Source organism: Aethalodelphis obliquidens, unplaced genomic scaffold (assembly GCF_003676395.1).
Source record: "Aethalodelphis obliquidens isolate GAN/ISIS:26980383/991018 unplaced genomic scaffold, ASM367639v1 scaffold10, whole genome shotgun sequence".
Taxonomy (NCBI): domain Eukaryota; kingdom Metazoa; phylum Chordata; class Mammalia; order Artiodactyla; family Delphinidae; genus Aethalodelphis; species Aethalodelphis obliquidens.
In genome coordinates this window covers 12,108,755-12,136,139 of record NW_020837954.1, presented here as the reverse complement: position 1 = coordinate 12,136,139, position 27,385 = coordinate 12,108,755, and the positions used below count along the sequence as shown (strand labels likewise).

The following is a 27,385-nucleotide window of genomic DNA, read 5'->3' as shown; positions in this document are numbered from 1 at the left end:
ATTTTTGCATTAATGTTTCTTTCATTAAGGATTTTATTGCATCCAAAGAATTTTACATGGCTTATAGGACTGAATAAAATGTGGAATAGAACAATTAGTGATAAAACAAGCAACCGAAGAGCCATTACTTAAAGGTAACATTATCAGGTTCCAGAGATGAGCTGATTATAGCTATAAGGCATTGAATTTGATTCTTAGATTTCCTGGCAGCCAAAGTGAAAAGAGAAACATGTTGGGTTACAAGTTTTCAGTGTCCTAGAAAAGAAAGCATACCTTTTTCTTTCTTTCTTTTTTTTTTTGGTTAAAACATTGTTTTTTCTGGATTCTAAATTCAATCACAATTTGTATATATATGTATGTTCATATATTATTTAATGTGTCTTTTAGAAGGATCATGCAGTAGAAATAGATTTTGGAGAGAATAGAAAAATAGGCGATTAGTATGTTTGTTAGATCTATTCTTTCTAAGATCAAATGTCTACACAATCTAAATTGTTTTCATTCTTTCTTTTTTTTCTATTTGTGTAAATGGCATCGTCATCTCCAGGTTACTAAGACATGAAACTTGCATCTTTGACAATGTGGTAGAAAAAGAAAAATAAATTTACCTTAGTCACATTATCTTCTTCAACCTCTTGTTACCCCTCTCTGGTATTTTACATTTCAGTAATACTGAATGAGACGTCACTTTCTGTGATGCCTGTGCTTTTGCTAATGTTATTTACTGTACTGTCATTAATAACCCATTTCTTTTAACCTTCTTATTAAGAAAGAAAGAATAAGAGGGAGGAAGGAAGGAGGAAGAAAGAAAGAAGTATCAACAACAAAATAATAATCCCACTTATTGGATTTCAAAACTGCAGTCTGGAGCTATAACTACTATAGAAAGGAAGTAGACTTTGTATGAACTCTAAATTGAAAACTTAATATGGTTTGGATGTGTGCATTAATGCATTTTTAGAAAATACCACTATCCATTAATTATGGACCAACCATGAGTTAGGTATACTTCACGTAAGAGCAGTATTACATGAATATGAGTGATAATAAGAATTGTATTCTAGGAAGCCCGCTGGTGCAGTGAGAAAGTAGATCAGATGCTATTAAGAAGGCACCTAATACTATATTATGTAAAATGGCAATTGTATTAAAGAAAAAGCAGGGAAAGAAAATCATACTTATACCTGAAAGCCTTTACTCTTCCTTCAGTCTCAGGGGAAAATCTGTAGAGCTTTGGTGAAGTCTTCTCTTATCATCTGGTAGGTATAGGGACTTTTCCTACTTACTTCTAGTAATTTGGTTTTTTATTACAGTGTAATTACTTATTTGCATGCCTGTATCTTAAGCCTTCCGGAGAGTAGAAGCATGTCTCTTCAACCTCATATCCCTAGACTCAGCATAGTGCCTGGCATATGAAAGGCGCTTAGTAAATATTATGTAGTTCATGAATGAATATATTAGGTATGAGGAGAGTGAAGTTGCTCTTCTGTGAGTAACTTCCTTTCAATTAAGAATGGTAGAAAAAAACGTTTAAAGTCAGTATTCTGATCAGAAAGAATCCTTGGGTTACCTGAAGGACCTGTGCAAAAAAACTGGCTCAGAATCTAAAATCTGTCCTATGTGAAACAGAAGAACAAAGAAAAACAAAAAAATGGGACATTACATGAAAAATGTTTATGGCATTATGGCAGAGGTTATGAGATAATCTTCACCATTACTGAAAGAAATCTTCATGACCCTTATATAACATCTAATTTTTTAAAAACTTATGTCTAGTGAGCACAACAGCATGTCATCTTTGAAGTATATACCACCCACTCCCCCCCCAATCTAACAGAATAAACTGACTTGTAGACAGACACAGAGGAGAAGGAGATGTGGAGATGGAACAGAATACTGTGGCTCTAATGTGTCACAGCAGCCACAGGAGGCTAATATAAATCTATTTGTATTTTGTACTTTTGCTTTTCCATATGAATTCGAGAATCAGCTTGTTAAATTCTGTGTATAATATTGTTAGGATTTTAAAAATTGTATTGCCTTGAATCTATAGGTTTAATTTAAAGGAGATTGACGTCTATAGTATATCTACAGTTGACCCTAGAACAGCGTGGGTGTTGGGGCACCAACCCTCCACACAGTTGAAAATCAACATGTAACTTATAGTCGGCCGTCCATATCGCTGCTTCTGCCTCCACAGATTCAACCAACTGTGGATTGTGTAGTGCTGTAGTATTTACTATTGAGAAAAATTCATGTATAAGTGGATTCGTGCAGTTCAGACCTGTCTTGTTCAAGGATCAGCTGTATTCTTCCTATCCCAAGGGGTCTCCATTTATTTAATTAGGCTTTCCTTAAAGGTTGTAAATAAAAAAATTTATATTTTTCTCTAAGAAAGATTTGCACATCTTTTTTATGGTCAAGAATAGGTACATTTAGGGACTTCCTTGGTGGTCCAGTGGTTAAGACTCTGTGCTTCCAATGCAGGGGACGCAGGTTCGATCCCTGGTCAGGGAACTAGGATCCCGCATGCTGTGCAGTGTGGGCCCCCCCGCAAAAAAAACAAAAAAGAATAGATACATTTAAAAAGGATGTTAAATTTAAAAGGGATGACTTCTGTTTGCTGCAGAAGGAGCACATGTGACCACTTCATTAAATGGTGGTTTAGATAAAGATTAGGAGGAAAGAATGTTCATTTGGATAAAAACATTTATAGATCACTACTTTATATCTTATAACAGAATTTGTTCTACATTATTTTGATTCTTCAGTATAAAATGGAAGGCAAATTAAGCAAATATATTTGAAATATTGGGATAAGGAAGACAACTCTTAAAACTCACAGCAAAGTTAGAAATTGTCATGAAAATGATTGGTAAATTTGCCTTTATAAAACATTTTAAATTTCTAATAGTAAAACCCATCATTAACAGAGATAAAAGACGAACAGAACAAACGTTGCAAGAAACACTTGCAACGTTTAAAGAAGTTAATTTCCTTAATTTATGGACTGTTAAAAATTTATGAAATATGGAAAGAGATTCTCTCATACATTACTGGCTGAATCTAAATTAGAGGGCAGTTTGTTAACTGTCAAAAATTTAAATGTACATATGTGTATGCTTTGAAACTAGCACTTCCATTTCTTAATATTTTTTCTTTTTTTTTTTGATAAATTTATTTATTTTATTTTTGGCTGCGTTGGGTCTTTGTGCAGCCTTTCTCTAGTTGTGGTGAGCGGGGATTACTCTTCGTTGCAGTCCACAGGTTTCTCATTGCGGTGGCTTCTCTTGTTGCAGAGCATGGGCTCTGGGTGCGTGGGCTTCAGTAGTTGTGGCACTTGGGCTCAGTAGTTGTAGCTTGCAGGCTCTGGAGTGCAGGCTTAGTAGTTGTGGCACATGGGCTTAGTTGCTCCGCGGCATGTGGGATCTCGCTGGACCAGGGCTCGAACCCGTGTCCCCTGCATTGGCAGGCAGATTCTTAACCACTGCGCCACCAGGGAAGTCCTTCTTAGTATTTTTTCTAAGGAAGTAAGTGGATGAGTGTGTAGGATCACTGCAGTGTTGTTTAGAATAGTGAAAAATTTGAACTAATCTAAATATTATTTGGGGGTTGATTTTAGAATTTAGGTATATTCCTTTAGTTGAACATTATGATTCTCAGGAATTGTTAGCATTCTAATAATTACTTAATAAATAATGGTCCATCTCTTCATTATCTTTGGGAAGTTTTTAAAGAATAAACATTTTTATAGAAGCAGCTGTCATATATTGGAAATAAGAGTTAATATTTTTGAACATTTATATGTGACAGGTTCTGGACCAAGCATTTCACATGTGTTACCTGACTTAAGTTTTTCAACAGACCAGTGTGGCAAATAGTAATTGATCCCCACGGAAACTTGAGTATTAAATGGCTCGTAAGCAGGGTGATATAGTGGGGAAAGTCATAATATCTGTGTTCTGATCTCAGCTGTATTATCTACTTAACACTTTATAGATACTTTGCCTGTCTGTAAAATTAAAATAGTAACATCTCAGGTATTATTGGAAGATTACATGAAAAAAATGCATTTGAAACACAGAATTTATGGAAGAATTTAAAACATTCAAATTTTAATTGGAACCTTAAAGATGATAAAATTGAATCAGATATTATGACCTATTCAAAGTCAAGCAAAGTTTGTTTTTAAAAAATAGAGTACAAACCTCTGAATAACTTGATAATGGTCTAGATTCTGTACTTTATTTTCAGTCTTTAACCTATTAAAAATGGGTAAGTTAGAGAGAGACTTATTTAAAAGTTATATTTTGGGAAAGTAAAGAATTGAACGAATGAAAGGAAATGAAATTCATTGTTGGTATTTTATTTTGCATAAACATAAAGAAATCTTTAAATTGCATTGCTTAGCAAAATTATTCTTTGCTTCACCACCCCAAACTAAAGTAGCATAGCTAGTAAAAGGTGTATTTGTGTTACCAAAAATTTGTTGTCATTGTCTGAATTTTTTCAAATCAGTAGCTTCAAGGTTCCCAGTCTTTTTTTTTTCCCATCAGTTGTCCTTAGGGCCTTCTAGAGGCAAGTTGGTTGTTACTGTAAGCTGCTTCTTGTAATCATGCCATTTCTTGTAAATTGTCTTTAAGAAAAATGATTATTCATCTTTGCTTCCATTTATTTCTTTGAAAATCTGAAAATTGTCTTTAAGAAAAATAAGTATTCATCTTTGCTTCTGTTTATTTCTTTAAAAATCTGAAAATAATAGATCTGAGCAACCATTTGAATAACTATATATAGTGCTTTGCTAGGTTTTGGGCAACTGCAAAGGAATAAAGAAGTTGATGGTATAGTAAGAGAGTCATGTCAAATATGAAACATGTTATGAGTGTTAAAGACAGAGGATCATATATAAATGGGAGGCCTTGGAGAAAGCTTCATGAAGCTGGGTCATTTGAGGTGTACCTTGAAAGATTATTAGAATCTCAGTAGATAGAAGTAGAAGAAGAGCAGTTTGGGGGAAGGTAATGATAAGAGCACAGCTATGAATGCAGGAATGTTGAAGGCAGTGGTCTTCCAAGCTTTTAAAAAATAAAGATATCAGGCCTCACCCTAGAAATTACGATTTAATGGCAAGGTGAATAGAAAGGATTGAGTATGTGGGAGATAATGTGGGGAGATGATTTATGAGATTTGGTAACCAGGTTTTAATGAGAATTTAGGAAGTAGAGATTATGCCACTTCTCTGACTATATCATTCTACCTTTTGAAATCATGTTTTATTGGTGAATTCATTGCAGGAACAGATTTCTCACCTCCCGTACCAGTATCAAGGCTACTCAGTCTATACATCAAAACCTCTGCATCATTCCTTCCCAGTCAGTACTACTCTTACTCAAAATGTAGCCTGCAGACTGGTGCTAGTTTACCGGCTGTTTATTACAGGTCTGTAACATGTTAAGTGCAGAAATTGAGGTGTTGAGAAGCTTATCTCAATTTGATAATGCTGTGACATCCAATCGTGTGATTAAGGACTTGTCTCGTTGAATAGAGTATAGACCATTCTAGGTGCTTTTCACTTTATTTTCTAGTAATTTATTGTAAGCTTTGGTTTGTGTTGAATTGGAATTTAAAAAATTAAAAAAAACCTGTCCCTTTATAGATAATTTGAGAAGCATGGTCTATACAGTGTTTAAAATTAACTTCTCCCATTCTAACTCATTCTGCTTTTATCCTCTGTTGTTTTAAAGTATATTTTCTTTTCCTAGTGTAATAGTATTTACTTCCCCTTACTCATTTTAAAATATGCATATGTTTAACTATTTTCAGTATTCAGAAGGATGCCTTTGAGTTTAGGGATATGAATTGAGAAACTATTTTCTATTTTGGAGGTATAGAACTGAATCCAGAACATTAGTAGTACTGTATTTTGATTGCTTTCCTATTGTCTGACTACTCAATTAAAAAAAACAAAGAAGACATTATTTTATATAATAGTTGTATACTAGGAGCTGGCTAATCTTTGGCTCTGTAAAAGTGAAGGTGGTACATTTGCTTGAAGTAAACATCTCTAATTGGTGATATAACAGTTTGCAATTTCTAGATTTAGGAAAAAAATATTTTTTCAGTCTGATTTCCATTAATTCTATTTCTTTTCAGATTAATTCTTTTCAGACTAGCCAAGAAGTTCTAGCTTTCAGATTTAGTTAGTCAGATAGGGTCTGGCAGATCTCACAAATCGGGATGTCAAGGAGTTGAATATTAGGCTGGCTAAAAGAGATAGATCAGTAAAACAGAAACCTACACCCATTAGTAGTCACTCCCCATTTCCCCTTACTCTCTAACCCTGGCAACCATTAATTTACTTCTATCTCTATGTATTTGACCACTCTAGATGTTTCATATAAATGGAATCACAAAATATGTGGTTTTTGTGTCTGGCTTCTTTCACTTAATGATGTTTTCAAGGTTCATCACTGTTTTAGCATGTAACAGTATTTCATCTCTTTTTATGGCTTAATAATAACTATGGATATACAATATTTTATTTATCAGTTGATGGCCTTTGGGTTGTTTCCACTTTTTTACTGTTATGAATAATGATATGAACATTTGTGTGGTCATATGTTTTCAATTCTTGGGTATATACTGTTGTAGGAGTTGAATTGCTGGGTAATATGTTAATTCCATATTTACCTTTTTGAGGAATTGCCAAACCATTTCCAAAGTAGCTGCATAATTTATATTCCACCAGCAATGTATGAAGGCATTGTAATTTCCGAACACTTGTTACTGTCTGTCTTTCTGGGTATAGTCATCATAGTGGATGGGTAGTGGTATCACATTTTGATTTTGATTTGCATTTCCCTGATGGCTAATGAGGTTGAGTATCTTTTCGTGTGCTTATTAACCATTTGTATACCTCCTTTGGAGAAATGTCTATTCAAATCCTTTCCCTATTTTTAATTGGGTTATTGTTTCTTTTGTCAGATATACAATTTGCAAATATTTTCTCTTATTCTGTAGATTGTCTTTTCACTTTTTTTGTAGTGCCCTTTAAGGCAAAACAATTCTGAGTTTTGATGAAGTCCAGTTTATTTTTTATTGTTTCTTGTGAGTTTGGTGTCATATCTAAGAAACAGTTGACTAGTCCAAGATCATGTTTTCTTCTAAGAGTTTTATAGTTTTAGCTTTTACAATTAGGGCTTTGGTCCATTTTGAGTTAATTTTTGTATATGGTATGAGGTAGTGATCCTGCTTCGTTCTTTTGCATATTGATATTCAGTTGTCACAGCACCATTTGTTGAAAAAACTGTTTTTCCCCTGTTGAGTTGTCTTAATACCCTTGTTTAAAATCATTTGACCATCAGTGTAAGAGTTTATTTCTGGACTCTCAACTTTATTCCACTCATCTGTATGTTTATCCTTATAGCAGCACCACCCTATCTTGATCGCTGTAATTTGTAGTAAGCTTAGAAACTGGAAAGTGTCAGTTTTCCAGCTTTGTTCTTCTTTTTCTTCTCTTTTTTTCAGTTGACGTATTATGGTATTATTGATACATAACATTATGTTAGTTTCAGGTGTACAACATGATTTGATATTTGTATAGTTGATGTTTGTCACCAGATACATAATTACAACATTTTTCTTTTCTTGTGGTGACAACTTTTAAGATCTATTCTTAGCACTTCTCAAATATGTAATACAGTATTAACTGTAGTCACACATGCTGTACATTCCCCATGACTTATTTATTTTATAACTGGAAGCTGGTACCTTTTGATGTTCTTCTTTTTCAAGATTGTTTTGATTATTCTGGGTCCCCTGTGTTTTCCTATGAATTTTAGGATCAGCTTTTCAATTTCGACAAAAGAGCCACTTGGGATTTTGATAGAGGTTGCATTTAATCTTTAGATATATTTGGGAGAATATTGCTATCTTAACAATATTGTGTCTTCCTATCTATGAACATAGAATGTCTTTCAGTTAGTTTAGATCTTCTTTAGTCTCTTTCACTGATGTTTTATAGTTTTCAGGGTACAAATCTTACATTTCTTTTGTTAGATTTATTCCCAAGTATTTTATTCTTTTCATGCTTTGTAAATGAAGTTGTTTCCTTAATTTCACTTTGAATTATTCATTGGTGGTGGGTAAAAAGGCAATTGATTTTGTATATTCATCTTGTATTCTTCAACCTAGCTGAACTTGTTTATTAACTTGTATAGATTTCTGTGTGTGTATTCCTTAGAATTTTTTATATACAAAATCATACCATTTGTGAATAGAGATGTAATGCTTCTCACTTTATAGTGTATATGGTTTTTATTTATTTTCATGTCTAATTTCTTTGGCTAGAACTTCCTGTACAGTGTTGAATAAAAGTGGCAAAAGCAGACATCCTTGTCTTGTTCATGTTTTTAAGGGTAGAACTTTTGGTCTTTTACCAGTCAGTATGAAGTTAGGTGTGGGTTTTTCATAGATGCCCTTCATCAGTTTGAGGACATTACTTTTTATTCCTAACTTTTTGAGTTTCTTTATCATTAAGGGAAGTTGACTATCGTCAAGTACTTTTTCTGTGTCTGTTGAGACTATCACGTAGGTTTTGACCTTTTTATTAATATGGTGTATTGCATTGATTGATTTTTGTATGTTGAACTGACCTTGCATTCTGGGATAAATCCTACTTGGTCATTATGTATAATTCTTTTAATATATTGCCATATTCAGTTTTCTAGTATTCTGTTGAGGATTTTTGTGTCTTTATTCATAAGGAATATGGGTCTGTAGTTTTCTTTTCTTGTAATGTTTTTGTCTGATTTTGGAATGAGGGTAATACTGGCCTCACTGATACAGTTTGAAAGTGTTCTCTTCTTTATTCTTTGGAAGAGTTGATAGAATTCACCTATGAAGCCATTTGGGCCTGGACTTTTCTTTGAGGTCAGTTTTCTTTATTACTCAGTCCTTCTTTTTACTTTTTATAGATCTATTCAGATTTTCTATTTCTTCTTGGGTCAGTTTTGGTAGTTCATTTTATGTCTTTTCTTTGAATTTGTCCATTCCATATAGGTTACCTAACTTGCTAACAACAAATGCTCATAGTATCCCCTTAAGATATTTTCTATTACTGTAAGATTGGTAGTAATGTTCTCTTTTCCAGATTAGTAATTTGAATCATATCTCTCTTTATATTGGATAGTCTAGCCAAAGATTTATCAATGTTGTTATCTTTTCAAAGAACTAATTTTGGTTTCATTGATTCCTTGGTATTGTTTTTCTTTTCTCTATTTTACTTATCTCCATTCTAATCTTTATTATTTCCTTTCTTCCGCATGCTTTTGCTTTTTGTTTTCTAGTTTTTTAAAGTGGAACATTAGGTTATTGATTTTGAGACCTGCATCAAGGTGTTTATTAAAGCTATAAATTTACCTCTAAGCACTGTTTTAGTGGGGTGCCATATATTTGGTATGTTGTTTTTTCATTTACAGGTCAAAGTGTTTTTTACAGTGGATTTGAGTTACTATCTAGAATCCTTTCATTTCATCTTGATGGACTCACTTTAGTAATTTTTATAGGGCAGACCTGTTAGCAACAAATTCTCTCAGTTTTGGTGTACCTAGGGATGCCTTAATTTTGCCTTAATTTTTGAGGACAGTTTTGCTGGGTATAGAATTCCTGGTTGCCAGGTGTTTTCTTTAAGCTCATTGACTATGTCATCTCAGTGACTTCTGGCCTTCCTGTTTTCTGATGACAAATCAGATATTTTTCTTAGTGAGACTTTCTTGTTAAGTGATGTGTTGCTTTTCTCTTGGTGCTCTCAAGATTCTTTTTGTTGTTATCTTTTGACAGTTTTGTTATGATGTGCTTAGATACGGGTCTCTGAGTTTATTCTACTTCTAATTTATTGAGTTTCTTAAATGTCCACATAAATGTTTTTCATGAAACTTGGAAAAATTTCAGCCATTATTTCTTGAAATTTTTCTGTCTCTTTCTCTCTTTTCTCTCCTGGGTCTCCTGTTGTATGTGTATTGCTGCATTTGATGGTGACTCAGAAGTCTCTGAGGCTCTGTTCATTTTTCTTCATTATTGTTAAATTCTGTTCATGAGACTGGATAATCTCAACTAACTTAATCTTTTGAGTTTGCTAATTTTTTTATTTTGCCAGTTCAGATGTGCTATTGAGCTTTTAGTGAACTTTTCATTTTGTATTGTACTTTTAAACTCTTTTTTTTTTTTTTTGCGGTACGCGGGCCTCTCACGGTTGTGGCCTCTCCCGTTGCGGAGCACAGGCTCTGGACACGCAGGCTCAGCGGCCATGGCTCACGGGCCCAGCCGCTCCGTGGCATGTGGGATCCTCCCAGACCGGGGCACGAACCCGTGTCCCTTGTATCGGCAGGTGGACTCTCAACCACTGTGCCACCAGGGAAGCCCTAAACTCTTTTTTTTAAACATAATTTCTACCTCATTATTGATATCCTCTCCTTGGTGAGGTGCCATTCTCACACTTTCCTTTAGTTCTTTAGACATGGTTTCCTTTATTTTTTGGAACATATTTAAAACAGATGATAGTGTTTGCCTAGTAGATCTAATGTTTGTTCTTCCTCAGGGACAGTTTCTATTGACTGATCTTTCTCCTGTACATGGGGCATGCTTTTGTTTTGTTTTGGTCATAGTTGATTTGTTACAAAGGTGCCTAGGCAATTCAACTGAGAATTGAAAATGTTTTTAACATCAAAACAAACAATGCTAGAAATATTGGACAGCTGATAACAAGGAACAAATTATTGATACATGCAACAATATAGATAAATCTCAAAATGGTTATGCTAAGTGAAAGAAGCCAGTTTAAAACACAGTAGGGCTTCCCTGGTGGTGCAGTGGTTGAGGGTCCACCTGCCGATGCAGGGGACACGGGTTCGTGCCCCTGTCCGGGAAGATCCCACATGCCACGGAGCAGCTGGGCCCGTGACCCATGGCCACTGAGCCTGCACGTCCGGAGCCTGTGCTCTGCAACGGGAGAGGCCCGCGTACCGCAAAAAAAAAAAAAAAAAAGAGTAAATATTCTATAATCCCAATTATATACAAATTCTAGAAAATGCAAGCTACTTCATAGTGACAGAGTAGTAGTGGTTATCTGGGGATGGGGAAGGAAGGGATGGATTACAAAGGGGCACAAGGAAACTTTTGCAAATCATGGGTATGTTCATTACCTTAATCGTTGCTGGTTTCCTGGATGCATACATATGTCAAAACTCATCAAATTGTTCACCTTAAATATGTGCAGATTATTGTATGTCAATTATATTTATATAAAGCTGCGAAAGGCAAAAAAAAAATGCTCCTGAGTGGAGGCGAGGAGGTGGTCACGCGTGGGTCAGGCAGAGCACGTGTCCTCTTCTCCCCCTGCAGCAGTTACGAGGAGGACAGCCTCAGCCTGGGATTCTGAAGGACCAGAAAGCCCCTCAGCCAAAGTCGTGGCATGAAGTGTTGGAGACCACGGGCTCCCTGCTGCTGGAGGTGTGGCAGAGGCTGGCCTGGTGGCCTTTGGAGTCCCTAACGCCTCTGGGACCAGGATCTTGTGGCTTGGCAGTAGGCGAGTGTGCATCTAGGGGAGGGAAGATGCACTGGAGGGATGAGGACCAGGCCGCACCTGGCCTATGTGTGCGTTGTCCTTGTTGCCTTTCTTTTCCAACACCACCTCCAAGTCCGTGTTGTGCTCCTCATCCCAAGGTTCTCCTCCTACTCTGCTCTCCTGCCTCTTCTTCCTCTTCAGAGCTGGCTCCTCAATGTCTGCCTGCTCTGCTTTTTTCTTGGACTTCATTTTCTTCTTCACAGGAGCCTTGGGGCCATCTCCTGTTGGGATGTATTCTGGAGCTTCAACTTTGACTGGCTTCTTTTTACTTTCTTTCCTAGGGCTGCTCAACCCGGACCTGGAGAGCTCAGGGTGCCCCAGGAGGGGTATCTCCCTCCTGGTGGATTTTCTTTTTCTCCTTCATCTTCATGTTGCTTCATCTTCACGTTGTGTTCCCTGGGGCTCCCCTACTTCTGTTTCTGTCCCGAGGCTGCCTGCTCCCAGATGCCATCTTTCCCAACTGAGCAAGTGTACAAAGCATCCCTGGCCTCTCAGAACCAAGGGTCCCTGGCTGAGAAGGCTGTAGCTTCCTGGGCCTTTTTCTCCTTCTTGTGTTTTTTGAGCTTCTTGCCAGCTGTGGTTACCTCCTCGACCTGCATGGGGTCTGGGGAGGTCTTCACCCTCAAGCCAGGGGACATGGACTTCCTCTTCTCCCCACTGAGTGACTTGGATGGACCAAGTGCCTGCTTCCTGCGGCTGGGTGACAGCTCAGTCCGTCCAGCATGTAACGTGGCCTCAGGTTCTAGGGGCTCCTCACAGGGCTATGACAGTTCTTTTTCTTCACTAGAGGCATTTTGGGTGCCTGCTCTTGGACCACATTCTTCGAGGGTGGTATGGCTCTTGTGGGACAAACCTCTCTGAAGTAATTGTCACTATTTAAAACCTAGTATTGAGTCTCTGGTTCTTTGACTACCTTCTTTTTCTTCTTTTTCTCTGGGAGCCCAAGGCCCAGGTCTCCTTTCTGAGTCTTAGTGATCATTCCCAAAGGCCAAACTTCCCTGCCTCCACGTGAGAGCTGGGGCATACTTTCCTTTTTTTTTTTTTTAATTTATTTATATTTACTTATTTATTTTTGGCTGCTTGGGTCTTCATTGCTGCACGCAGGCTTTCTCTAGTTGCGATGAGTGGGGGCTCCTCTTTGTTGCGGTGCATGGGCTTCTCGTTGCAGTGGCTTCTCTCTGCAGAGCCCAGGCTCTAGGTATGTGGCTTCAGTAGTTGTGGCACGTGGGCTCAGTGGTTGTGGCTCGCAGGCTGTAGAGCGCAGGCGCAGCAGTTGTGGTGCACGGGCTTAGTTGCACCACGGCAGGGGCATACTTTCTTATTTCTTTGTGTGTCTTGTAATTTTGTTGAAAAACTGACATTTTAAATAATACAGCAACTCTGGAAACCACTTTCTCCCTCTCCCCCAGGGTTTGTTGTTTCTGTTGTTATTGTTGCTGTGTGATTCTTTAATGACTTTCCTGAACTATGTGCAGTGTATTTTCTTTCTCCTATGTGACCACCACATTCTTTACTCGTTCAACTTAGTGGTCAGCTAATGCCTGCACGGATACTTCCTTACAAGCCTGGAGTCAGTAAGTTTCCTAGTCTTTGCGAAGGAGCTCTCTGTGTGTATTGGGACATACTGTCAGTATTCAAGAAACCGTTTACAATACTTTTTTAGCCTTCACATCTTTCTTGTGTAACCTCAAGATCAGACAGAGGTGAAAGTTTAAATCTTTTTCCAGACTTTCCTTAGTATGCTTGCAGCTCAGCTCATGGCTTTCTATACTCCCCTTAATATGTCGTAGCTCTTTAAAGTTCCCTATGGATAGCACATTCTCTATATTTTTCCTTTTAAGTTTTTTTTTGGTTAGTTGTTTGCCTCATCAGTGATTGCTGCCTCAGGCAGCTGTGGTGTTAAATAATTGCCACTGATTGTTTTCCACAAATGTCTCCAGGGGAAAAGCTGTTGCCCTGTGTGAGTTCTGAGTTACTCAAATAAAGACAAGCTTTGCAAGCTGGATTTTCGAAGGAGCAGCTAGATAAGTCAAATAATGACATTTCTCTTAGAGTGAAGCTTTGAAAGAACTCCAATTCTGTTCTGACTCCTCCAGTGACCCATAGGCTGCTGTTTCTCACTGTGATCCTGGGCTGTTGGTTTTTAAGGCTGCTGTGGAGATGAGGATGGGGAATGGGAACACAGTAAGTTTGAAATGCCACAGAGCTAACTGTTCTTATTGAGATTCATCCATTTTTCTTGAAAAAATGTGCTTGATTGTTGCGAGCTTTTGATTAATTTCCAGGTCTATGAAAAGGTTGACTTTTACTGTTTTTGCTTTTGTTTAGCTGTTTTTAATGGAGGAAAAGATTTTCAGAGTTCCTTATTCCACTAACTCGCTGATATTACCTACTTATAACTTGCTTTTTAAACTATACTTAATGTTTTTCAGTTTTATTAAAATGTTCTTTTATGAATATTTTTAGTGGCTGCCTATTCATTTGTATGGATGTATCATAATTTAGTTTCTTACTGTGTAGTGGGTAGTGGACAGATATTAGGAAGTTAGGGAAGAAAAATAGGACTTGTATATCATGTGAAGGAACCCAGGCTTATCCTGTTTACAGTGGGAAATGCCTTAAGTATTTTAAGCTGATGAGTGATACCGGTAGTTGGACTCAGGTTTGGTAAATTATTCTGGTAGCAATATGTGGAGGACGGATAAAAAGTGGCCTTCAAATGGTGTGAGATTAGGTAGGAGGCTACTAATAAAATTCAGGCAAGAGGTCATGAAGTAGCAAACTAAAAATTTTCACTATCCTAAAACTTCAGAGTATCTATCTCAGCCTCTACAGGACTGTGTAGCTTTCAAATAATTCTTTAAAAATACCGTTCTTTCAGAATGAATTTGATTAAAATTGGCCACAAGGTTATATTATGCTTTGGTGTACTGCCTGAAGTGTAGCTAATATGGTGGTGTTGATTGAGGGATCAGAAAAGCTGATTTGGAACTGTTTAATAGCTTTGTGTGACCTGGACTTGTTACCTAACTTCTCTCAGGCTTAATTTCCTCAGAAAGTGGAAATAATATACCTATTTCAAAAATGTATTCGTGGAGGGCTTCCCTGGTGGCGCAGTGGTTGAGAGTCCGCCTGCTGATGCAGGGGACACGGGTTCGTACCCCGGTCCGGGAGGATCCCACATGCCGCGGAGCAGCTAGGCCCGTGAGCCATGGCCTCTGAGCCTGCGCATCCGGAGCCTGTGCTCTGCGACGGGAGAGGCCACAACAGTGAGAGGCCCGCATATCGAAAAAAAAAATATATATATATATATTCATGGAGAATGAATAAGATATGTTTGTGTAACTGTAAAAGTGCTATCTATGCAAAAGTAAACTATTAAGTAAACATAAGTGATTATAACTGTTTGCCTTATCTTTATGTCTCTATGCTTCTGGTATGTTTGATAAAACAGAATTGATGTTGCTCTTAAATCAGACATTGTATCTTTGTTTATAAGATTATCTTTTTCACTGTATCTCCTCATTTCCTCTGTGCCTATGTCGAATCTTTGAAAGCAAGAGAATAATTTTTATTTTACTTTGTGTTTAAGGGTTTTTTTATGTCACTAATAATTTTTATTATATATTGAAATAATATTTTTGATATATTGGTTAAATATAATATATTCAAATTAATTTCATCTGTTTCCTCTACCTTTTTCTCTTCTTTTTTTTAACATCTTTATTGGAGTATAATTGCTTTACAATGGTGTGTTAGTTTCTGCTGTATAACAAAGGGAATCAGCTGTACGTATACATATGTCCCTGTATCCCCTCCCTCTTGCATCTCCCTCCCATCCTCCCTATCCCACCCCTTTAGGTGGTCACAAAGCACCGAGCTGATCTCCCTGTACTATGTGGATGCTTCCCACTAGCTATCTGTTTTACATTTGTTAGTGTATATATGTCCATGCCAACCTCTCACTTCGTCCCAGCTTACCCTTTCCCCTCCCCGTGTCCTCAAGTCCATTCTCTATGTCTGCGTCTTTATTCTCATCCTGCCCCTAGGTTCTTAGAACCATTTTTTTTTTCTTTTTAGATTCCATATATATGTGTTAGCATACGGTATTTATTTTCTCTTTCTGACTTACTTCACTCTATATGACAGACTCTAGGTCCATCCACCTCACTACAGATAACTCAATTTCGCTTCTTTTTATGGCTAATATTCCACTGTATAAATGTGCCACATGTTCTTTATCCATTCATCTGTCATGGACACTTAGGTTGCTTCCATGTTCTGACTATTGTAAATAGTGCTGCAGTGAACATTGTGGTACATGACTCTTTGAATTATGGTTTTCTGAAGGTATGTGCCCACTAGTGGGATTGCTGGGTCATCTGGTAGCTCTAGTTTTAGTTTTTTAAGGAACCTCCATACTATTCTCCATAGTGGCTGTATCAATTTACATTCCCAGCAACAGTGCAAGAGGGTTCCCTTTTCTCCACACCTTTTCCAGCATTTATTGTTTGTAGACTTTTGGATGATGGCCATTCTGAGTGGTGTGAGGTGATACCGCATTGTAGTTTTGATTTGCATTTCTCTACTGCTCACTGATGTTAAGCATCCTTTTATATGTTTGTTGGCAATCTGTATATCTTCTTTGGAGAAATGTCTTTTTAGGTCTTTTGCCTATTTTTGGAGTGGGTCGTTTGTTTTTTGATATTGAGCTGCATGAGCTGCTTGTATATTTTGGAGATTAATTCTTTGTCAGTTGCTTCATTTGCAACTATTTTCTCCCATTCTGAGGGTTGTTTCTTCATCTTGTTTATGTTTTCCTTTGCTGTGCAAAAGCTTTTAAGTTTCATTAGGTCCCATTTGTTTATTTTTGTTTTCATTTTCATTTCTTTAAGAGTGGGTCAAAAGGGATCTTGCTGTGATTTATGTCAAATAGTGTTCTTCCTATGTTTTCCTCTAAGACTTTGAAAGTGTCTGGCCTTACATTTAGGTCTTTAGTTCATTTTGAGTTTATTTTTGTTTATGGTGTTAGGGAGTGTTCTGATTTCATTCTTTTACATGTAGCTGTCCAGTTTTCCCAGCACCACTTATTGAAGAGGCTGCCTTTCTCCATTGTATATTGTCACCTGCTTTATCAAAGATCAGGTGACCATATGCGCATGGGTTTATCTCTGGGCTTTCTGTCCTGTTCCATTGATCTAAATTTCTGTTTTTGTGGCAATACCATACTGTCTGGCTTACTGTAGCTTTGTAGTATAGTCTGAAGTCCGGGAGCCTAATTCCTCTAGCTCCATTTTTCTTTCTCAAGATTGCTTTGGCTATTCAGGGTGTTCTGTGTTTCCATTCAAATTGTGAAATTTTTTGTTCTAGTTCTTGAAAAATGCCATTGGTAGTTTGATAGGGATTGCACTGAATCTGTAGACTGCTTTGGGTATATAGTCATTTTCAAAATGTTGATTCCTCCAATCCAAGAACATGGTATATTTCTCCATCTATTTGTATCATCTTTAATTTCTTTCATCAGTGTCTTATAGTTTACTGCATACAGGTCTTTTGTCTCCGTAGGTAGGTTTATTGCTAGGTATTTGATTCTTTTTGTTGCAGTGGTACATGGGAGTGTTTCCTTAATTTCTCTCTCAGATTTTTGATCATTAGTGTATAGGAATGCAAGAGATTTCTGCACGTTAATTTTGTATCCTACTTTACCAGATTCATTGATTAGCTCTAGTAGTTTTATGGTAGCATCTTTAGGATTCTCTATGTATAGTATCATGTCATCTGCAAACAGTGACAGCTTTACTTCTTCTTTTCCGATTTGGATTCCTTTTATTTCTTTTTCTTCTCTGATTGCTGTGGCTAAAACTTCCAAATCTGTGTTGAATAGTAGTGGTGAGAGTGGGCAACCTTGTCTTCTTCCTGATCTTAGTGGAAATGGTTTCAGTTTTTCACCATTGAGGACGATGCTGGCTGTGGCTTTGTTGTGTATGGCCTTTATTATGTTGAGGAAAGTTCCCTCTATGCCTACAAATGGGTGTTGAATTGTGTCGAAAGCTTTCTCTGCATCTATTGAGATGATCATATGGTTTTTCTCCTTCAGTTTGTTAATATTGTGTATCACATTGATTGATTGATTTGTGTATATTGAAGAATCCTTGCATTCCTGGGATAAATCCCACTTGCTCATGGTGTATGATCCTTTTAACTTGCTGTCGAATACTGTTTGCTAGTATTTTGTTGAGGGTTTTTGCATCTATGTTCATCCGTGCTGTTGGCCTGTAGTTTTCTTTCTTTGTGATATCTTTGTCTGGTTTTCGTATCAGGGTGATGGTGGGCTCGTAGAATGAGTTTGGGAGTGTTCCTCCCTCTGCTGTATTTTGGAAGATTTTGAGAAGGCTAGGTGTTAGCTCTTCTCTAAATGTTTGATAGAAGTCGCCTGTGAAGCCATCTGGTCCTGGGCTTTTGTTTGTTGGAAGATTTTTAATCCCAGTTTCAATTTCAGTGCTGGTGATTGGTCTGTTCATATTTTCCATTTCTTCCTGGTTCAGTCTCGGAAGGTTGTGCATTTCTGAGAGTTTGTCCATTCCTTCCAGGTTGTCCATTTTATTGGCATATAGTTGCTTGTAGTAATCTCTGATGATCCTTTGTATTTCTGCAGTGTCAGTTGTTACTTCTCCTTTTTCATTTCTAATTCTATTGATTTGTGTCTTCTCCCTTTTTTTCTTGATGAGTCTGGCTAATGGTTTATCAATTTTGTTTATCTTCTCAAAGAACCAGCGTTTAGTTTTATTGATCTTTGCTATTGTTTCCTTCATTTCTTTTTCATTTATTTGTGATCTGATCTTTATGATTTCTTTCCTTCTGCTAACTTTGGGGTGTTTTTGGTCTTCTTTCTCTAATTGCTTTAGGTGTAATGTTAGGTTGTTTATTTGAGATGTTTCTTGTTTCCTGAGGTAGGATTGTACTGCTATAAACTTCCCTCTTAGAACTGCTCTGGCTGCATCCCATAGGTTTTCGGTCGTCATGTTTTCATTGTCATTTGTTTCTAGGTATTTTTTGAGTTCCTCTTTGATTTCTTCAGTGATCTCTTGGGTATTAAGTAGTGTATTGTTTAGCCTCCATGTGTTTATATTTTTTACCGATATTTTCTGTAATTGATATCTAGTCTCATAGCATTGTGGTTGGAAAAGATACTTGATACAATTTCAATTTTCTTAAATTTACCAAGGCTTGATTTGTGACCCAAGCTATAATGTATCCTGGAGAATGTTCCATGAGCACTTGAAAGTGTATTCTGTTGTTTTTGGATGGAATGTCTTATAAATATCAATTAAGTCCATTTTGTTTAATGTATCATTTAAAGCTTGTGTTTCCTTATTTTCATTTTGGATGATCTGTCCATTGGTGAAAGTGGGGTGTTAAAGTCCCCTACTGTGATTGTGTTACTGTCAATTTCCCCTTTTATGGCTGTTAGTATTTGCCTTATGTATTGAGGTGCCTCCTATGTTGGGTTCATACATATTTACAATTGTATCTTCTTCTTGGATTGATTCCTTGATCATTGTGTAGTGTCCTTCTTTGTCTTTTATAATAGTCTTTGTTTTAAAGTCTGTTTTGTCTGATAATGAGAATTGCTACTCCACCTTTCTTTTGATTTCCATTTGCATGGAATATCTTTTTTCCATCGCCTCACTTTCAGTCTGTATGTGTTGCTAGGGCTGAAGTGGGTCTCTTGTAGACAGCATATATACGGGTCTTGTTTTTGTATCCATTCAGCCAGTCTCTGTCTTTTGGTTGGAGCAGTTAATCCATTTACGTTTAAGGTAATTATTGATATATATGTTCCTATTACCATATTCTTAATTGTTTTGTGTTTGTTATTGTAGGTGTTTTCCTTCTCTCATGTTTACTGCCTAGAGAAGTTCCTTTAGCATTTGTTGTTAAGCTGGTTTGGTGGTGCTGAATTCTCTTAGTTTTTGCTTGTCAGTAAAGCTTTTAATTTCTCCATCAAATCTGAATGAGATCCTTGCTGGGTAGAGTAATCTTGGTTGTAGGTTTTTCCCCTTCATCACTTTAAATATGTCCTGCCACTCCCTTCTGGCTTGCAGAGTTAATGCTGAAAGATCAGCTGTTAACCTTATGGGGATTCCCTTGTATGTTATTTGTTGTTTTTCCCTTGCTGCTTTTAATATTTTTTTTTGTATTTAATTTTTGATACTTTGATTAATATGTGTCTTGGTGTGTTTCTCTTTGGATTTTTCCTGTGTGGGACTCTGTGCTGCCTGGACGTGATTAACTATTTCCTTTCCCATATTAGGGAAGTTTTCAATTATAATCTCTTCAAGTATTTTCTCAGTCCCTTTCTTTTTATCTTCTTCTTCTGGGATCCCTATAATTCGAATGTTGGTGTTTTTAATGTTGACCCAGAGGTCTCTGAGACTGTCCTCAGTTCTTTTCATTCTTTTTTCTTTATTCTGCTCTGCAGTAGTTAGTTCCACTATTTTATCTTCCAGGTCACTTGTCCATTCTTCTGCCTCAGTTATTCTGCTATTGATTCCTTCTAGAGAATTTTTATTTTCATTTATTGTGTTGTTCACCATTGTTTGTTTGCTCTTTAGTTCTTCTAGTTCCTTGTTAAATGTTTCTTGTATATTCTCCATTCTGTTTCCAAGATTTTGGATCATGTTTACTGTCATTACTCAGAATTGTTTTTCATGTAGACTGCCTATTTCCTCTTCATTTGTTAGGTCTGGTGGGTTTTTACCTTGCTCCTTCATCTGCTGTGTGTTTCTGTGTCTTCTCATTTTGCTTAACTTGCTGTGTTTGGGGTCTCCTTTTCGCAGGCTGCAGGTTCGTAGTTCTTGTTGTTTTTGGTGTCTGTCCGCAGTGGCTAAGGTTGGTTTAGTGAGTTGTGTAGGCTTCCTGGTGGAGGGGACTAGTGCCTGTGTTCTAGTGGATGAGGCTGGATCTTTTGTTTCTGGTGGGCAGGTCCACGTCTGTTGGTGTGTTTTGTGGTGTCTGTGGCCTTATGATTTTAGGCAGCATCTGTGCTAATGGGTGGGGTTCTGTTCCTGTCTTGCTAGTTGTTTGGCATGGGGTTTCCAGCACTACACCTTGGTGGTCGTTGTGTGGAGGTGGGTCTTGGCGTTGAGATGGAGATCTCTGGGAGATTTTTGCCTTTGATATTATGTGGACCTGGGAGGTCTCTTGTGGACCAGTGTCCTGAATTTGGGTCTCCCACCTCAGAGGCACAGCCCTGATGCCTGGCTGGAGCACCAAGAGCCTGTCATCCGCACGGCTCAGAATAAAACGGAGAAAAAAAAGAAAGAATGAAGAAGATAAAATAAAAGTTACTAAAATAAAAAATAATTATTAAAAAGAAATTTTTTGTAAGTAATAAAAATTAAGAAAAGGAACAAAAGAAGAGAGTGACCAAACCAGAAAACAAATCCACCAATGATAAGAAGCACTAAACACTATACTAAACAAAAACACCAAAAAACGAAAAACAACGGACAGACAGAACCCTAGGACAAATGGTAAAAGCAAAGCTAAACAGATAAAATCACACACAGGAGGATACACATACACCCTCACAAAAAGAGAAAAACGGAAAAAAGAATATATTTCGTTCCTCCCAAAGTCCACCTCCTGAATTTGGGATGATTCGTTGTCTGTTCAGGTATTCCACAGATGCAGGGTACATCAACCTGTAGTTGAGATTTAATCCGCTGCTCCTGAGGTTGCTGGGAGAGATTTCCCTTTCTCTTCTTTGTTTGCACAGCTCCTGGGGTTCAGCTTTGGATTTGGCCCCGCCTCTGCATGTAGGTCGCCTGAGGGTGTCTGTTCTTCGCTCAGACAGGATAGGGTTAAAGGAGCCACTGATTCGGGGGCTCTGGCTCACTCAGGCCGCGGGGAGGGAGGGGCATGGAGTGCGGGGCAAGCCTGCGGCGGCAGAGGCCAGCATGACGTTGCAGCAGTATGAGGTACGCCGTGTGTTCTCCTGGGGAAGTTGTCCCTGGATCATGGGACCCTACCAGTGGCGGGCTGCACAGGCTCCCAGGAGGGGAGGTGTGGATAGTGACCTGTGCTCGCACACAGGCTTCTTGGTGGCTGCAGCAGCAGCCTTAGTGTCTCATACCTGTCTCTGGGGTCCGCGCTGATAGCCGCAGCTTGCGCCCGTCCCTGGAGCTCCTTTAAGTGGTGCTCTTAATCCCCTCTCCTCGCGGACCAGGAAACAAAGAGGCAAGAAAAAGTGTCTCGCCTCTTCGACAGCTCCAGACCTTTCCCCGGACTCCATCCCAGCTAGCTGTGGTGCACTAGCCCCCTTCAGGCTATGTTTATGCAGCCAACCCCTGTCATCTCCCTGGGATCCAACCTCTGAAGCCTGAGCCTCAGCTCCCAGCCCCCGCCTGCCCAGGCGGGTGAGCAGACGAGCCTCTCGGGCTGGTGAGTGCTGGTCGACACTGATTGTGCAGTAATCTCTCCACTTTGCCCTCCGCACCCCTGTTGCTGTGCTCTCCTCCGCGGCTCCGAAGCTTCCCCCCTCCGCCACCCGCCGTCTCCGCTCGCGAAGGGCTTTCCTAATGTGTGGAAACCTTCCTTCACAGCTCCCTTCCAGAGATGTAGGTCGTGTCCCTATTCATTTGTCTCTGTTTTTTCTTTTGCCCTACCAAGGTACTTGGGGAGTTTCTTGCTTTTTGGGAAGTCTGAGGTCTTCTGTGAGTGTTCAGTAGGTGTTCTGTAGGAGCTGTTACACATGTAGATGTATTTCTGATGTATTTGTGGCGAGGAAGGTGATCTCCGCGTCTTAGTCTTCCGCCATGTTGAAGCTCCTCCTCGTGCAGGTGGATTCTTAACCACTGTGCCAGCAGGGAATTCCCTAGTTGTTAATTCTTAATTTTAGTTCGTTTTGGTCAGAGAGCATGGTATGTGCTAAGTTATTCTTGGTTCGTTTTCTATTTAGTTTGTGTCCTTAGTAATTCAGTTTTTAAACTTTTCTTGTTTTTAATATTTACTTATTTATTTATTTACTTTTTTATTTGGCTTTGCCGGGTCTTAGTTGTAGCATTCAGGATCTTTGTTTCTGTGTGCAGGATCTTCCTTGCTGCATGTGGGCTCTTTTTAGTTGTGGCATGTGGGCTTTTTTAGTTGCGCCATGTGAGCTATTAGTTGCGGCACGCGGGACCTAGGTCCCTGACCAGGGATTGAACCCGGCCTCCCTGCTTTGGGAGTGCAGAGTGTTAACCCACTGGACCACCAGGGAAGCCCCTAATAGTTCCGTTTTTATAAATACCCTACTTTTACATGGGAAGACTTATAGTCTCTTGAATTTAGAGTTTTACAGGTAAAGTGCTCATTTTGTTGTTCAAATCTTGTGTATACTTACTACTTACTTCTGTTAAATATGAGACAGATGTGTTAAAAGCTACCACACTATAAATGGGTTTGCTTTTCCTTAGAAATCTATCAGCTTTTGCTGTTTATATCTCTTCATACAAAATTGAAATGAAAGCTTTCTGGTAAATAGAGCCTTTTGTCAAAATACATTGAACTCTTTAATTGTATTAATTCTTGCCTTAATGTTTACTTTTTGTCTCTTTTTGAGCAATCACTGTTGGTATTTTTGGTTAGTATTTGGGTTAAAAATACTTTTCTTAGTAAATACTTTGTAGCTTGACTTTTGTGTGTGTTTTTAAATCCAGTATGATTACAGCTCTCTCTTAACTGTGGCATTTAATCCATTAACTTTTTTGTAATTACTTGTATATTTATATTGATTTCCGTCATCTCGTTCACTTTTTTTGGGTGCTTTTCTTTACTCATGTCTGTTAGATTGATAAGCTTCTCTATATTCTTTTTCCCTTCTAATGATTAGAAGTTATGCATTGTTGTTATTCTCTTATTGGTAACTCAGAAAACTTCAATAGCATACTAATATTGAAGTCTAGAGTTCATCACTGTTTCTACTGTCCTCTTAAATAAAATAAGATCTTAAAATACTTTCTCCAGCATTTGTTTCATCTTTCACATTATTGCCTATTATTTTACTTCCTCCTTGTTAGTAACCTTTTGCATTAGTACTTTTGTTAACAGTCAGTGCTCATTGAGATCTACCCACACATTTTCCAGTTTCTTAGCTCATCTTGGCTTCTTGCTTCTCACTCTTCCATGTGAGTTTATTTCTATTCGTTCAGAAATCTATCTTCTGTAATTCTTTGAGTGAGAGTTTTTTTAATTTTTTAATTTTTTTTTTTTTTCTTCTGCGGTGTGTGGGCCTCTCACTGTTGTGGCCTCTCCCATTGCGGAGCACAGGCTCCGGACATGCAGGCTCAGCGGCCATGGCTCACGGGCCCAGCTGCTCTGCGGCATGTGGGATCCTCCTGGACCGGGGCACGAACCCGCGTCCCCCGCATCGGCAGGCGGACTCCCAACCACCGCGCCACCAGGGAAGCCCCTGAGTGAGAGTTTTTAAGTGTTAAACTCTATGTTAGAAAATGCCTTTTCTTTATTTTCATGTTCATCTTATTGAACAGTAGTTTAGCTGAATAAGAATTTTATGATGACTATTATTTTCCCTTAGTTCTTTCAGTATAAAATTGCATTGTCTTCTTGCCTCTATTGGGCTGATGAGAAGTCTGTTGTTAGTTTTGATATTTCTGTGTAGGTAACTTTTCTTGGTTGTAATATTTCCATTTTGTTTTTGGAGTTAGGATGTGACCGTGGATTTGTGTTCATCCTGCTTGGGAATCACTGTGCTTTTTCAGTCTGAAGATTTATTTACATATTTCACCAATTTTAGATAGTACTCAGACCTTATTTCTTTGAATATTGCTTACATTTTATCTTTGTTCTTGGGACTTCTCAGGCAGTCTGTTTCCATCTTATTATTTTTCTGTGCTACATTCTGAGTAATAGCATCAGTCTGTCTTCCAACTTACTATTTCTCTGTTTCTTCCTTTTGTCCTCTCTTCCTCCCTTTTCTCAATTTCTTCTCCCTTCTCATATACCCTCCTCTTTACTTAGAACTTGATAATGTGTTGTTTATAATTTTCCAGCCTGTTTGTGTGGTTTTACCGCCCTTCTTTTCTCTTGCACCTTCTGTTTTCTTCCTACTTTTCCCTTCTGCTTCCCCCCTTATTTGTGCTTGACTCCATATTGCTTATATTTTAATACTACATTTTTGTGTTTCTTTTCCCTTACCCATTCTCCCTTCTCCTCATCCTTACTTCCTTCCCATCTCCTTTCCTACATATTTCCCCTTCAACCCCTCCCTGCCTTTATACCACATTCTCACCATCCTCCTCTCCCTCATGACACCTCTTCCTCCATCCCACTTCCTCCTTTCCTACTTACTCTTTTTTTTTTTTTTTTTTTTTTTGCGGTACACGGGCCTCTCACTGTTGTGGCCTCTCCCGTCGCGGAGCACAGGCTCTGGATGCGCAGGCTCAGTGGCATTGGCTCAAGGGCCCAGCCACTCCAGGGCACGAACCCGTGTCCCCTGCATCGGCAGGTGGACTCTCAACCACTGCGCCACCAGGGAAGCCCCCTACTTACTCTCTTTTCTTCACTTCTACTCCTTCTCCTCTTCCTTTTTTTTTTTTGAGCTTGTATTATTTGTTTTTATCCAGCATTTCTGTGTCTCTGCAATTAGAGAGAGTTTTTTGTGTTATTCACTGTATTGTTGGATCAGTCCTCATTATTATTGATTATTTTAAAGCAATAATTTGCATTGTTCAGTGCTTTATTATCAGGAGCAGATTACTTGTGATACACTTCACAGATTAGTGTATTATAATGCCATCATTTGAGGAAAAGTTCTAAATGGTGGCTTTTTTTTTTTATAGATGAGGAAGAAGAATGATGGTATTGCAAAATTTGTTGAATTTTTGGTCATCTAGCGTGGGTTATGTGATAACTTTTCTAGGGAAGTATTTAGTACAGGTGTCTGAAATTTAAGGTCAGGTAAACTAGCCTTCTGAATTTTGTAATTTTTAATTATAGATTTGTTACAGAGCTTAGATGTCTTCAAAAGATGTAGTAGGAAGTAAATATATTAATTAGCTTCTTGAAGCTTATTCATAAAAAGATCCTAGAGACATCTGAAATTTTATTTGTGAATACTAAATGAAGTCTAGAACTGTTTTGCTACTTAAGGTTAGTATTCCCAAAGGTCTTCAAAGCAGTCCTAAGCCTGAATAAGTTTTTTTAAAACCTCAGAAACTTCAGTCTTAATTTGTGGTTGAAATGTTTATTTGATTTTTTAAAGGAAATACTAATTTACAAACATTACAAATCAAACAGAAGTATTTCTAAAAATGGGGGAAGTTTTTGAATGCTTAAACTTTTTTTAAGTGCCAACCATCAGTTTAGCACTATGCAAAGCACTTCCTCAGATTAAAATTTTGAAAAAATTAGAAAGGTAAAAGAAGCTAAGGCATGCTTTCTGCTCCCAAAGAGCATCCAGTATCTGTAAGAGAATGATACAGTTGGCACTCCATTTTGGAGGGGTGGGTCCACATCCTCAGATTCAACCTACTTTGGATCAAAAATATTCAGGAAAAAAAATTCTGGAGAATTCCAGAAAGCAGAACTTGAATTTGCCGCACCCAGGCAACTATTTACATAGCATTTACATTGTGTCTGGTATTATAAGTAATCTAGAGGTGACGTAAAGTGTGTGGGAGGATGTGCATAGGTTATATGCAAATACTATGTCATTTTATATAAGGGATTCTCCAATTTTGGCATCTGATGGGTTCCTGGAACCATCACTTGCTGATACCGAGGGACAGTTGTACTAACTAATGTGACATGATTAGGAGCCATGCTGACTAAAAGTACTGGAGGCATTCACAAAAAGAGAAAACATAAAGGGTTTGGGGCATTTTTGGGGGAAAGGTATTGGGTAGAAGTTTTTCCATAATCTCTTTCTTTGTGGATTTCCTTCCTTTTATATTTTCCTTTCTTCTGTGTTACTGTTTTATAGAGAGACTTCTTTTTAAATAAGTGAACCTTCTTATTCTCTTATATCTACCTTTTTTGTGTTTTTTCCGGTTTTCCCCCACTATGTAAATTTTGTGAATTGGTGAACAAAAATGTTTTATAAGAGTTTTTATTTGCTAACTAGTTCATTACAAATAGATACAGAGTAAAAAACAAATTGACCTAATTTTGATGCAGTATTTTTTATTAGCAAGTATGTAGTTTCCAGGCTTTGTGTAACATGCTGTACCATGGGAAGGAAATTGAGAGAGACTATCTTGGCTCCTAAATTTATGTTGCAAAATCTTGAGTTGATTCATGTTTGCTTTTGTTTTGTTTTGACTTTTTTGTTTTGCTTTGTTATTGTTCTCATTTTCTTCTTTCCCCTGGGACATTAGTTTTGTTTGAAACATTAATTTCAGGAATTTCAGCGGTAATTTTAGCAGTCTATTTCATTCTCATTTCATAGTTCTTTGTTACTTCAAACTACTCAGTGGGGAAAACAGAATACTTCTCCTGTTTATCTCAGTATATGTGTTTTATTTTGGTAGTCTCTAAAATATGTTTAACTAGTATTCAATGACAGTTATTCTTATCTTCTTACAGACAGATAACAGATAAACTACTAGTGTTCTTTTCTTATTTTTCTTATAGATGTATCAATATTACACTGGAAGCTGAATAACATAGAGGTTAAGAGCATGGACACTAAATCCAGACTGTGTGGAGTTTAAATCCATGACTCTGTTTCTTACTAACTGAATCACTTAAACTCTCTAT

The 27,385-nt window shown here is 37.8% G+C and overlaps 1 protein-coding gene and 1 pseudogene across 8 annotated transcripts in view; one reads left to right on the top strand and one right to left on the bottom strand.

Annotated features, from left to right (window-relative positions):
• Positions 1–27,385, top strand: part of RALGAPA1 (Ral GTPase activating protein catalytic subunit alpha 1) — a 220,725-nt gene that overhangs the window by 15,631 nt on the left and 177,709 nt on the right. The window lies entirely within an intron of this gene.
• On the bottom strand, positions 11,018–12,735 carry LOC113622678 (lysine-rich nucleolar protein 1-like; annotated as a pseudogene).